We start from the raw sequence: 9981 nt of genomic DNA, 5'->3' as shown, positions 1-9981 counted from the left end.
CCGAATCCTCGCAGGAGGACCCGGACCTCCGCGCCCCGCTGCTCATCTCGGCGGCGGAGGAGGACGTGAAATGGCCGCACCTCCATGCGGCCATTCGCACCTCCGAGATGGAGGAAGCGGCCCGGCGGGAGGTCGAGGAAGCGGAGGGCTGGGAGCTCTACGCCCAGGCCCGCCAGGCGCGACGGGAGGAGGAGGAGGCGGCGCGGCGGGAGGAGGCCAGGCGCCGCGCCGACGAGGAGCGCCGCGAGGAGCAGCGGTGGCAGAGGCCAGCGCCGCGTGGAGGAGCGGCGGCGCCGGGAGGCTGTGCGCCGCGCACAGCGAGAGGGAGCAGTGCCTCAGGGAGGAGGCGCTGCTCCGTGCGCCGCCGCATCCTCGAGTGGCTCCGGACCCCCACTCGGCCTGGGAGGAGGCCCTGTGGTCTCCGTGGCCGGAGTCCCCGGTGCGGTCGAGCCACAACAGTGCCTCGCCGCCCGGGGACGTCGTCCACGACGACGACGCTCACAGGGGCTAGGCGGCGCACCGGCGGCCACCGCGCCACCGACCAAACCCTAATAGAGGGTTTTTAGTTTAAATTTAAAAGCCCATATAGGAGCTTCTTTTGTTAGTTATTTGCCCAAATAGGGCTATGTACAAATTTGCCCAAAATAGGGCTTATGTTTAATCAAATTTCGTTTAACTTTGCCATTTTTATTTTGTTTTGGTGTTTCTCCGATTATGCGCTGCGTCCTCGCGTTGGGCGCAGCGCGCGACCCAAACGGACACGCGGACGCGGACCGCTGTCCGCTCGGCCACCCAAACGGCCCAAAACGAACGGCCCAGCGCGTCCGTTTGGGTCGCGCGGTTGGAGATGCCCTAAGTCCCTTTAAATGTATCACAATGTCCGGTTGACACCCTCTGCTTGTCATAACTTTTTGCACCACAAAGTCAACTTGTCATAACCTTTTGCACCACAGCAGTAAGCAACATCCGAAGGAAAAAAGAGCTCACCGATGCTAAGATGTACGCATTATATTCCACCAATTTTAAGACCAAATTTAGAAGTATGTTTCCTCGTCCGTACTATTTTATTTAGAATCCCATGTCCCCATCGGCCCTTTGCAGCCTGATGGCCTCCCCCACATCGCATGCCCAGCAATACCCATTGACCAACGTGGTGTTCGTCTCCACCCCTGTCGCCATCATGTCCCTGTGGAGCTGGGCCGTCTCCTTTGTCCTCCTAGTTACACAATCCGTGGATCACAATGTTCCAGGTGACGATGTATGCCTCCACACCCTCGCTCCTCATCTGCTCTCCTAAAAACATTAGAATAGGATCCCATTATTTACAGAAGAAAATAATTCTGAGAATACAAAAAAGGTGGCCTGCACAAAAACTATACAGCGACTGGAATACTTTGGACAACATTTGTCATCTAACTCCATCTCCTTTATATGAGCCATGAGTACAATTAATACACTGAAAACAAAAGGCTTTTTTTATGATGTACAAGCTATGCTCAAAACTTAAGTACAGTGGTCTCATCTTTTAGAAAAAGTCGCTCCACAGGTTTTCCTAATAATAAATATGTAGCAGAAAATATATTTTGAATAAATTGGTTATCTGTTTATTTTTGAAAGACTACGTTAATTTTGTACCACATGATTTTTTTTGTACGTATGATTAAACACAAGGGATCACACTGAAAGGTGGGCTCTGACGTCTGAATTGCAATTGATTTGCTCAAGTAAAGTTTACCAAGGTACAGTAAGAAATTGTTCGGCGCATGAAAAACAATCGAATATTCAATGGCCAAGTTGAGGAACCTACTAGAGAAAACATTCTGCTACAACCATTTAGCTATTCTGAATCTGATATCGTGATAAGGGAAGTGGATTGCAAATCATACATACTCTAACCTAATAGTGATATCTATTCAGGTTAATAAGAATCAGAGAAAGCAGCTCTAAATGGTATGTCTGAGTAGAGTAACCTAAGGCAATATATTAACAGAGAGTAGCGGGGGAAACAAAACTGATTGTACATTCTTAAATAACACTTTCTGATATATTTACCTTTTCTAGAATTGTTTAAAAATAATCAAAATGATTGAGCATACACCATACATCTTGCACAACCAAAGAATACAACCTGCACAATAAGAACCATCGAAAATAGAATTTTTAGATACACGGCTACAAAATATTTACACAATTGAGAGTGCCATAATCATGTTCTACTGAAAAGTTACAATATGATAGTAAATGTAAACTAAGCAGTAGAGTAAGAAAAATTATCCAACTTGGGTCTTAATTTGCAGAAAATGTAGAGCTTAGAGGTCAGGTTACATGAGAACAATCAGGTAAATTAAACAATCCAACAGTAGATGTGTGCTACTATCGGATCAGTAACATTTTGTCTATATTACAGCATATAGGATGTTTTTAAATCTAGAAAGTTGTATTGTAACTTGCATCGCAAAGCTTACCCGATAAGGCGTTATCTGTGCAACTAACCTAGACAAATTCAAAATATGTGGCACCTATACCTGTTTTACATGTGGTGAGCAATTTAAAAGGCCAGAGGTAGTATCTGAGTCTGATCTCCTACAATTTGAATTATTTAAAAGTAACGGCGGCCAGCAGGTTGTTGCCTGGTTGCTATAACATAATCAGTGAACAAATTAGTCATATGTATTTTCATGCCGGCCTTCACTTTTCTTCAGGCAGAAGACCAATCTAAAATACTTTCCAGTACATGTCGTCAAGTAGATAAGATGGAAAATCACATGTGAATCTAAATAAGAAGAGCTAAAGGTTTGACCACTTCAAAATCATATGACCAACACCTTGTGCCTTTCTGAATAAATAAATGAATACGGATCGTATTCACCTGTCCTAGGTACTACTCGCTTACGTTCAAAATCACATGTAGTATTTATAATCTATGAATGGACATAAGCGAGTTTGATAACAGCAGCAATAGAAATGAATAAGCAACATATTTCTAAAGGGTGGCATCTACTATTCATAAGTGGAGTGAGTACCTGTCATAAGCAAAGAAATCACATCATATCTAGAGGTGGCCTAAATAAATGTACCACATGCAAACACTCAATTTTGCCTGAGCAGACCAACTTCTGAAACAAATCTAGTCGTACAGATAAGGGAATACATACATAGTGAACAATACAAAGATAGGCCATGAACAAAGCAGCATGAGTTACAGAAATCCATGTCTTACATGACCATGACGAACCAGGGTTGAACACAGTGTGGGAGGCCACTTGAGGCGGAGCAGGGCGACCAGACAAAGGGCATGCCCATATCACCAAGCCAACCTATAATAAACCTAGCAACGAAACAAAAATGCCTTTTAGAACATGTATTTCGTACCTGTATTAGCTACCATCTACATCAGGAGCAAATGCAAGAAAAAGCAGTCACTCTCTAGCTGCAGGAGGTGGAAGAGAACTACAGAAAATTAATAGTGGGTAAATACTAAAAGGACGTGAAAAATACTACTTGCAGGTCAAATGAAATATCAGTATCCACACAGTTTGGACTTAAGGACCCAAGAATCATTTACTTACATTCAATCAAAATGTTGCTTTGTTTGTACCTTGCCACTCCTCTGAAATTGAAGAGATAGTATAGATGAAGGAAGTTATATCTTGCAACAAAAAAAAGTTGTTAAGAGTTGTAGAATTATAAAATGCCCGATTGACTTTAGACCTATAACATAAACATATTTCACATTTAACAGATTTATGATATGGCAGATAGATTATTCAAAATCTTTCTCCATGCTCACTTAGGCCTTCCTTCTTTGAAAGAATATAACTGGAAACACCTATTAGTTGTTCATCCATATGTAAATCAACAGTAATTAAGAAGCTAGCCAAAGTACAGTGTAACCCTTTATGTCATGATTCCCAAAACAACACACATACATGGTATATTTTCCTTTTTGCTATCAACTGTAGTGCAGATGTAGCCGCGTGGCAACAGCTACACTGAAATATCACACCGAGAAGTCAATACCTGCACTATGGAGGACTTCCTATTTGAGCTTCTTCATGAAGATTACCATCCCCGTGTCGTGGCTCAGTAGTGGTCTCATCATCTGAGCCAGTTCCATTTAGGTTGCACATTTGCTTCAGAAAAACAGAGAACATATTTGATAGCAAATTATTTGGAAAATTCAAATAAGAAATTGATTTTGTTAAGAAGATTCGTAGTGGTAAAAAATACCAGCATCCTGTAAGCGTTCCTATTTGAGCTTCTGGATGGCCATGGTTGTGACCGGTGCCGGGCATGATGGTATTCTCATCAACCGAACCCCTGAACATGGACCCCAAGCCACCCTTGCTGAAAAAATCAATAGTTTATTTGATCCATGGCATAAGGAATTAAAACCAATGAAAGATTAATATCCAGAACCTAAAGCCTAACGAATATTGGTGCAAATGACTGGACCGTTGACAGTGGCTAAAGTCCAGCTAGAAATGAATAAAGTCTAACCTAATTGGGCTCTAACCTTCTCAAATCTAATATGTGGCCAAATTGGTATTTTTGAATTCCTCCTCTCGTTGCTTACATGTTCCATACCTGCACCAGTACCCGTGCTAATTAGCTAATTAAAAACATGTGCTATTTGAGATTTTTTAAAAAAAGTGCCGGCCTTTATTTTGTGCTTTCAGTTCATTTGATTTTTTTTTCATCTGATCACTTGGCTTATTATTATGCTTGTACAATACAATTTTGGTAACACTTCTCAACAGAATTTGTTTTAATCAAGTCATAAACCAATACTATGCATATATCTTTTCTTTGTACTGGGCTCTTATTTGCATGAACTAAACCGAATATTATAATATTTTGTAGGGTTTGACACCTACTGTATGTCTGTATGACAGAAATTAGTCAGGACGAAGCTCTCATTTCTTACCCATCACCCGTGGAAAATGCTGCTGCCCAGCCGGCCTGCAGGGACGTGGCACGCCGCCGTGGCACTCACCCCAGACCAGGATATCGACCTCACCACTACAGGATGCACTCAAGCAGCCCGAGGACGAGGAGCGCCTTCATATAGGCCCACGATTACACACACTGTGGTACTTGGTATGTGTCCTAATTTTATGTAGGGAACAGCCAACATCATTGCTGGAAATTAATAGTAAATACGAATTATGACTGATGGTAATAACGGACAACACCCCTTGCATATACCGATTTTCCAAAATCCATACGATACCAATGATGAAATAGGTTACAAACGGAGACATGGAGAATAATAAAATAAAAGGAATCCATGTACCTGCATTTCATCAAACAGGTAGTGTGCAACAGAATCATCCTATGCTTGTGGTCACCTTCATCCTGCAAATCCCCTTCTTGTGGCGTTTCCCAACACTCAGACCTTGACCCTTGATCTGTCTTCAAACTGCAAAATCAGCAGCAATCCAGACAAATCATCAACCGTCTTTTCATTATAAGATCAATCACTAGAGAGGAGAACCCAAGCGACAAAAACTGAACCAAATATATAGAGCTCCAAACGGAAATCCGTGAACAAGGATGTGCTGGAGATGAGATGAGTTGGGCAATCACCTGGCTGATGCGGTGCAGCTGAAGGATTTTTTTCACTGCTGGTCCTGATGCAGAACTATGGTATGGCCAGATTAGAGAGAGAGGAGCCAGCGAGAGTGGGAAAGTGTGAGCCGCCTGCAGATTCTCGCGCACCGCCCAACCGACCGCCCATCGGCCCATGGCTGCCCTTCCGCCGCCGTACGGTACACCGTGGCCTCCGGCCTGCCGGTTGGCAAATCCTCATCCTCCCTCGCCTGCTCGTTTTCATGCATCAGCCGCCACACACATGGCACCCTGCAGCTGCTCAACCGCCCGCTCATGGCGCCCTGCACCCTAATCCAGAAATAAAATTAGGCAAAAACAAAATAAACGAATAGAGGCAGTACCCCTAACCTCCAGAAATACGTACAAAAAAGAAACAAAATTAGGCAAAAAGAAACCAAGCAGGAGCGTGGCCATTGGCGGGTCTGCGAGCGGAAAAAAATATAAAAAAACAGGCGGGCTGACCTCTGAAGGAGATATGCCCTAGAGGCAATAATAAAGTGGTTATTATTTATATCTTTATGTTTATGATAAATGTTTATATATCATGCTATAATTGTATTAACCGAAACATTAGTACATGTGTGATATGTAGACAACAAGAAGTCCCTAGTATGCCTCTTAAACTAGCTTGTTGATTAATGGATGATTAGTTTCATAATCATGAACATTGGATGTTATTAATAACAAGGTTATTATACACTATATAAAAGTTGAACGGTTTAGCGTTTCCTGGTTGATCGGGGCACGACAGGGCACTGTAGATGGACAAATTATCTCTTCTTTCCTTGAGCCGTTGCTGGACACGTACTCTTCTTTTCCATGGCCCAATTAACTTACTTGACTGGTTATATTTTTTTTGATGGATGGGCAACCGGTTACCGGCTGTAGATCTAACAGGCCAGCGTGATCGTCTTGTGTTGCCACGTACCTTGCCAGTTTCGGTCAAAGCGGTGCCACGATCTCCACGTTGCCCCAACCTCTCCCTTCTTCTCTATTCTGATGTCACCATCATATCTATTGCAGCCGCCATCATCCTCCCCTTCTCATGGGCAACCGCCGCCGTTGCCCTCCTAGGCTCCTACCACTGGTGTGGTTCCCCGCATCGCCGGCCGTCCCCAGATACCGACGCCTCATGTTGCTTCCGCATGATTCGAGGCGGCCAGATTGGAGTGGTGGTTGTGCCTCGCCGCCATGGTTCCCGCATCGTGTCGGCGTGTTCGGCGAGGTAAAGCTCCGCCCCGGTGTCTGGCTCCGGCGAGCACAAGTGGTGGGCGGCACGCCGAGCAAGGTAAAGTGGTCGCCTCTGCTCCTCTAGCCGGCGTCCACTCCCTCTCATGTCGCCCCTACCGTCATCCATGGTTTCCAGCGGCATCCTGCCTCTCCAGGGAGCCTTCCTTGCTGCTCTTCAGCAATTTCCCGTGCTGAGTCGCCACATCCCGGCATCTCCGTCATGCCGGGAGGATTTGGGGATAGGGGCTGCGGAGGTAAGGCTCGCCATTGGTTGGGATGCCTGCTGCCCCAGCGTGATGGCTAGCAACCTGGCTCGGTTGCTAGCTTTTTATCCTCTCTCCAGATAGCCTGCTCTCAAATTGAAGCACAGAGGCCTGCAAAACTAGATTACAATAACCATCCATCTCTTCTTTTTATGCATCAGTTAAAGTCCAACTGTAATGCAAAATTGATGCGCCGTTTGTTTTTTACATTGTTGCTTCTGCAGGTTCTAAAAGTTGCCTTCATGGATCCAGAGTTTCTGATGTGTGACTTTCCAGTTCTCAGGTAACTACAAAGTTTCGTGTGACAGTACCACATGATGATTTGATTTGTTTCATTGTTGTGCGTCTTTGAGGCAAGCACTTGCATTTGATTTTGTAATTGTGAAGATGGATGGGGCAGACCAACATGATCCACCAGGGCATCCCTGCTGGTGCCGTGGGAGAGGCCAGATTTCCAGGTTGTCGGTCCAGTAGATCGCTCCGGAGGACAGGTCAGAATTCATTCCGAGTTTCGGTGAGGGCCAGGATCGATTTCTAGAGCTATGCATCATATTTGTTGGATTTTTTATTCTTCCTTCAGTTTGTGCAGTCAAATTTAAGAAACGGCTACTTATCTAGCAAGCAACACACATGTTACCTCTAAGGGAGTATCACTGACCTATATTTTTATGCAAATCTGAATAAAACATATGCTTTCCCTTTATCTAAAATAATCTCACAACTGTGCTGAAAATAAAATGGTGTTAGTGCATTATTGTGGTTGGATCATATGTACCTAATTACAGTATTGGTGTAGTGAAGAGACGAACTTTAGTTATAATCTAGCTTACTAGGTACTTACTTTTTTTTCCCTCAAAATCAACCTCTGCATATCCTAATATGCCATTTGGTATATTGTTTTAGCAATATTATGTTATCCAAGCTTAATTTTCCATGTTAGCCATAAACCTAGCCATCTGTCTTTCAGTGACTGATACACATTTTCACCTTTAAAGTGTGGACAGGGGCCAGTGTGTTCCTGCGTTGAGACAGGTTTCCATCTGATGTGATCAACCAATCATTGCATCTTATTCAGAGAGGTCTCTATTTTAGTATGGTACTGTTTTATTTTCTGGTTCTTTTAATTTTGGCCACTTCATTGTTAACTCAATGTTCCCTCCTTAGATTTTCTTCTATTTTTTTTACTGATTCTCTGTTAGTGCATTTCCAGATATGAAAACATGAAATCTGAGATATGAACCATGCAAACTGAAACTATGTTATGCTTACCCCTCTTTTGCTCTATATTTTGTAGCTCCAATGCTCCAAATATTATTATTCCTAAATTAGGATGATCGACCCCTCTCTGTTAAGCTATTGCATAACCTGGCCTGATATATTTTTAAATTTCATGCTGGAATTCGTACTTTTGCAGGCAGCATAGGAAATTAGAATTATTACACGACACTGAAGCATTCATAGAATGATCTTTCTTTCTTTATTATAGTGAAACTTAATTTAATTAGCTTACAGCATGTCCGATGTAAAATTCATTGTTCTCATTACCATCTTCGATTTTAATTACCATGGAGTTTGTCCTCAATTTGTCTTGACGTTTTTCTTACTCAGTACAGGTGGGTATCACTGATAGTAAACACTATTGGCGCTTGGTTTTGATAACAGAAGCCATACCTTAGGTTCTGCTTCCAGAATGTTGACATGTTACCAGATCTAGCATGCTTACAATTACTAAGTGTGTTTCTTATTGTCTCCTAATTGATAATAATTTAGGCTACAGTGACATCCACCTTAACAAATGTATGCTTAATTAGCAAAGTAACACCTTCCAAGTTCTAATTTACCTTGGGCCTGGATCATGCACTAAATAACCCTTTGTACTACACTGTGCTCCCATTTCTTCTGAATATTTCCAAAATTTCTCAGATACGCACCATGGTCATGTATGTAGTTTAGTGAATACATATATGAGATTGATCATAAACTACGGCATGCCCACACGCGCATCAGGCCGTTGCACTGCTTCTAATCGTTTCAATCAGCTTACTCTGCAATGGCTATGGTCTCTATGGAATCAGCTCTTCCTTTGCTTTTCTAATTTTTATTTATTTGTCAGGCTACCGAAGATATGCTTACGGTCTATGCTTATAAGGTGAAACAAATCCCAGCTTATCGAGTGAAGGTTCAGCTTTTCCAGTTACCTTCTTTAGGGGGCGTATACTTGGAGGCGCGTAGTCTTTGGCAACATGGCCCGCCGAGTCCCTGTGATGGTACTGATTCTCTTCCGTTTTTTCTACATGAGTTAACAACCTCTGCTGTCAAAATTGCAAATGTTCATAAAAAGAGCTTGGCAGAGAAGTACATAATTTTGATTAGGCATGAATATCTATGTTATATTTCTTGCCACAATGGAGCTTCCATGTTTTGCATACAAAATCCAGACAAAAACTCATGACTACTTGGCTAAAAATACATTCCACACAAAAGCTAAGAAAAGAAATATTGTATTATCAGATTCGACGCAATAGATTTCTATGCCATGGTATTGATCAACTGCGATAAGTGTTCATTCTTTCTTGCTACAAAAGAAGCTATGCTTACAAAAAAAATAGTTAGCATACATGCTGGTTACATTTTTAGACTAACTTGCTAATCAATATAGAGGCTATAAATATTTTTGCTACTTTCCCTTAAACAACCTTAAAAAGGAAACACAGAACCATATTTGCCTGGTTGGACAAAAAAATGCACACCTCAAGGTATTTGACACAATTACCTTGAATCCATAAAAGAAAATAGTTAAGATATATCAACAATTTATAGAGTATGCTTATAGAACTAGAGTACGATCACAAAACTAACAAATTTATTATGATAA

At 42.4% G+C, this 9981-nt stretch overlaps 1 long non-coding RNA gene across 8 annotated transcripts in view; it reads right to left on the bottom strand.

The window, feature by feature from the left end:
• Window positions 1-881: 881 nt before the first annotated feature.
• LOC127340791 (uncharacterized) overlaps window positions 882-9981 on the bottom strand; it is a 28714-nt gene continuing 19614 nt past the window's right edge. Inside the window, exons 2-12 of one of the 8 annotated variants that reach the window (XR_007874879.2) lie at window positions 9305-9396; window positions 5590-5901; window positions 5297-5422; window positions 4928-5109; window positions 4501-4587; window positions 4231-4347; window positions 4021-4133; window positions 3570-3649; window positions 3221-3328; window positions 2053-2128; window positions 882-1293 (exon numbers count right to left, since the gene is read on the bottom strand). This is a non-coding gene — a long non-coding RNA (uncharacterized lncRNA). Of the gene's footprint in view, window positions 1294-2052; window positions 2129-3220; window positions 3329-3569; window positions 3650-4020; window positions 4134-4230; window positions 4348-4500; window positions 4588-4927; window positions 5143-5296; window positions 5423-5589; window positions 5902-9304; window positions 9397-9981 lie in introns of all 8 variants that reach the window. The other 7 variants (XR_007874878.2, XR_007874877.2, XR_007874881.1 and 4 more) reach the window with 7 other exon arrangements.

Source organism: Lolium perenne, chromosome 3 (assembly GCF_019359855.2).
Source record: "Lolium perenne isolate Kyuss_39 chromosome 3, Kyuss_2.0, whole genome shotgun sequence".
Classification (NCBI taxonomy): Eukaryota; Viridiplantae; Streptophyta; class Magnoliopsida; order Poales; family Poaceae; genus Lolium; species Lolium perenne.
This window is presented reverse-complemented; position numbering and strand designations above follow the sequence as displayed.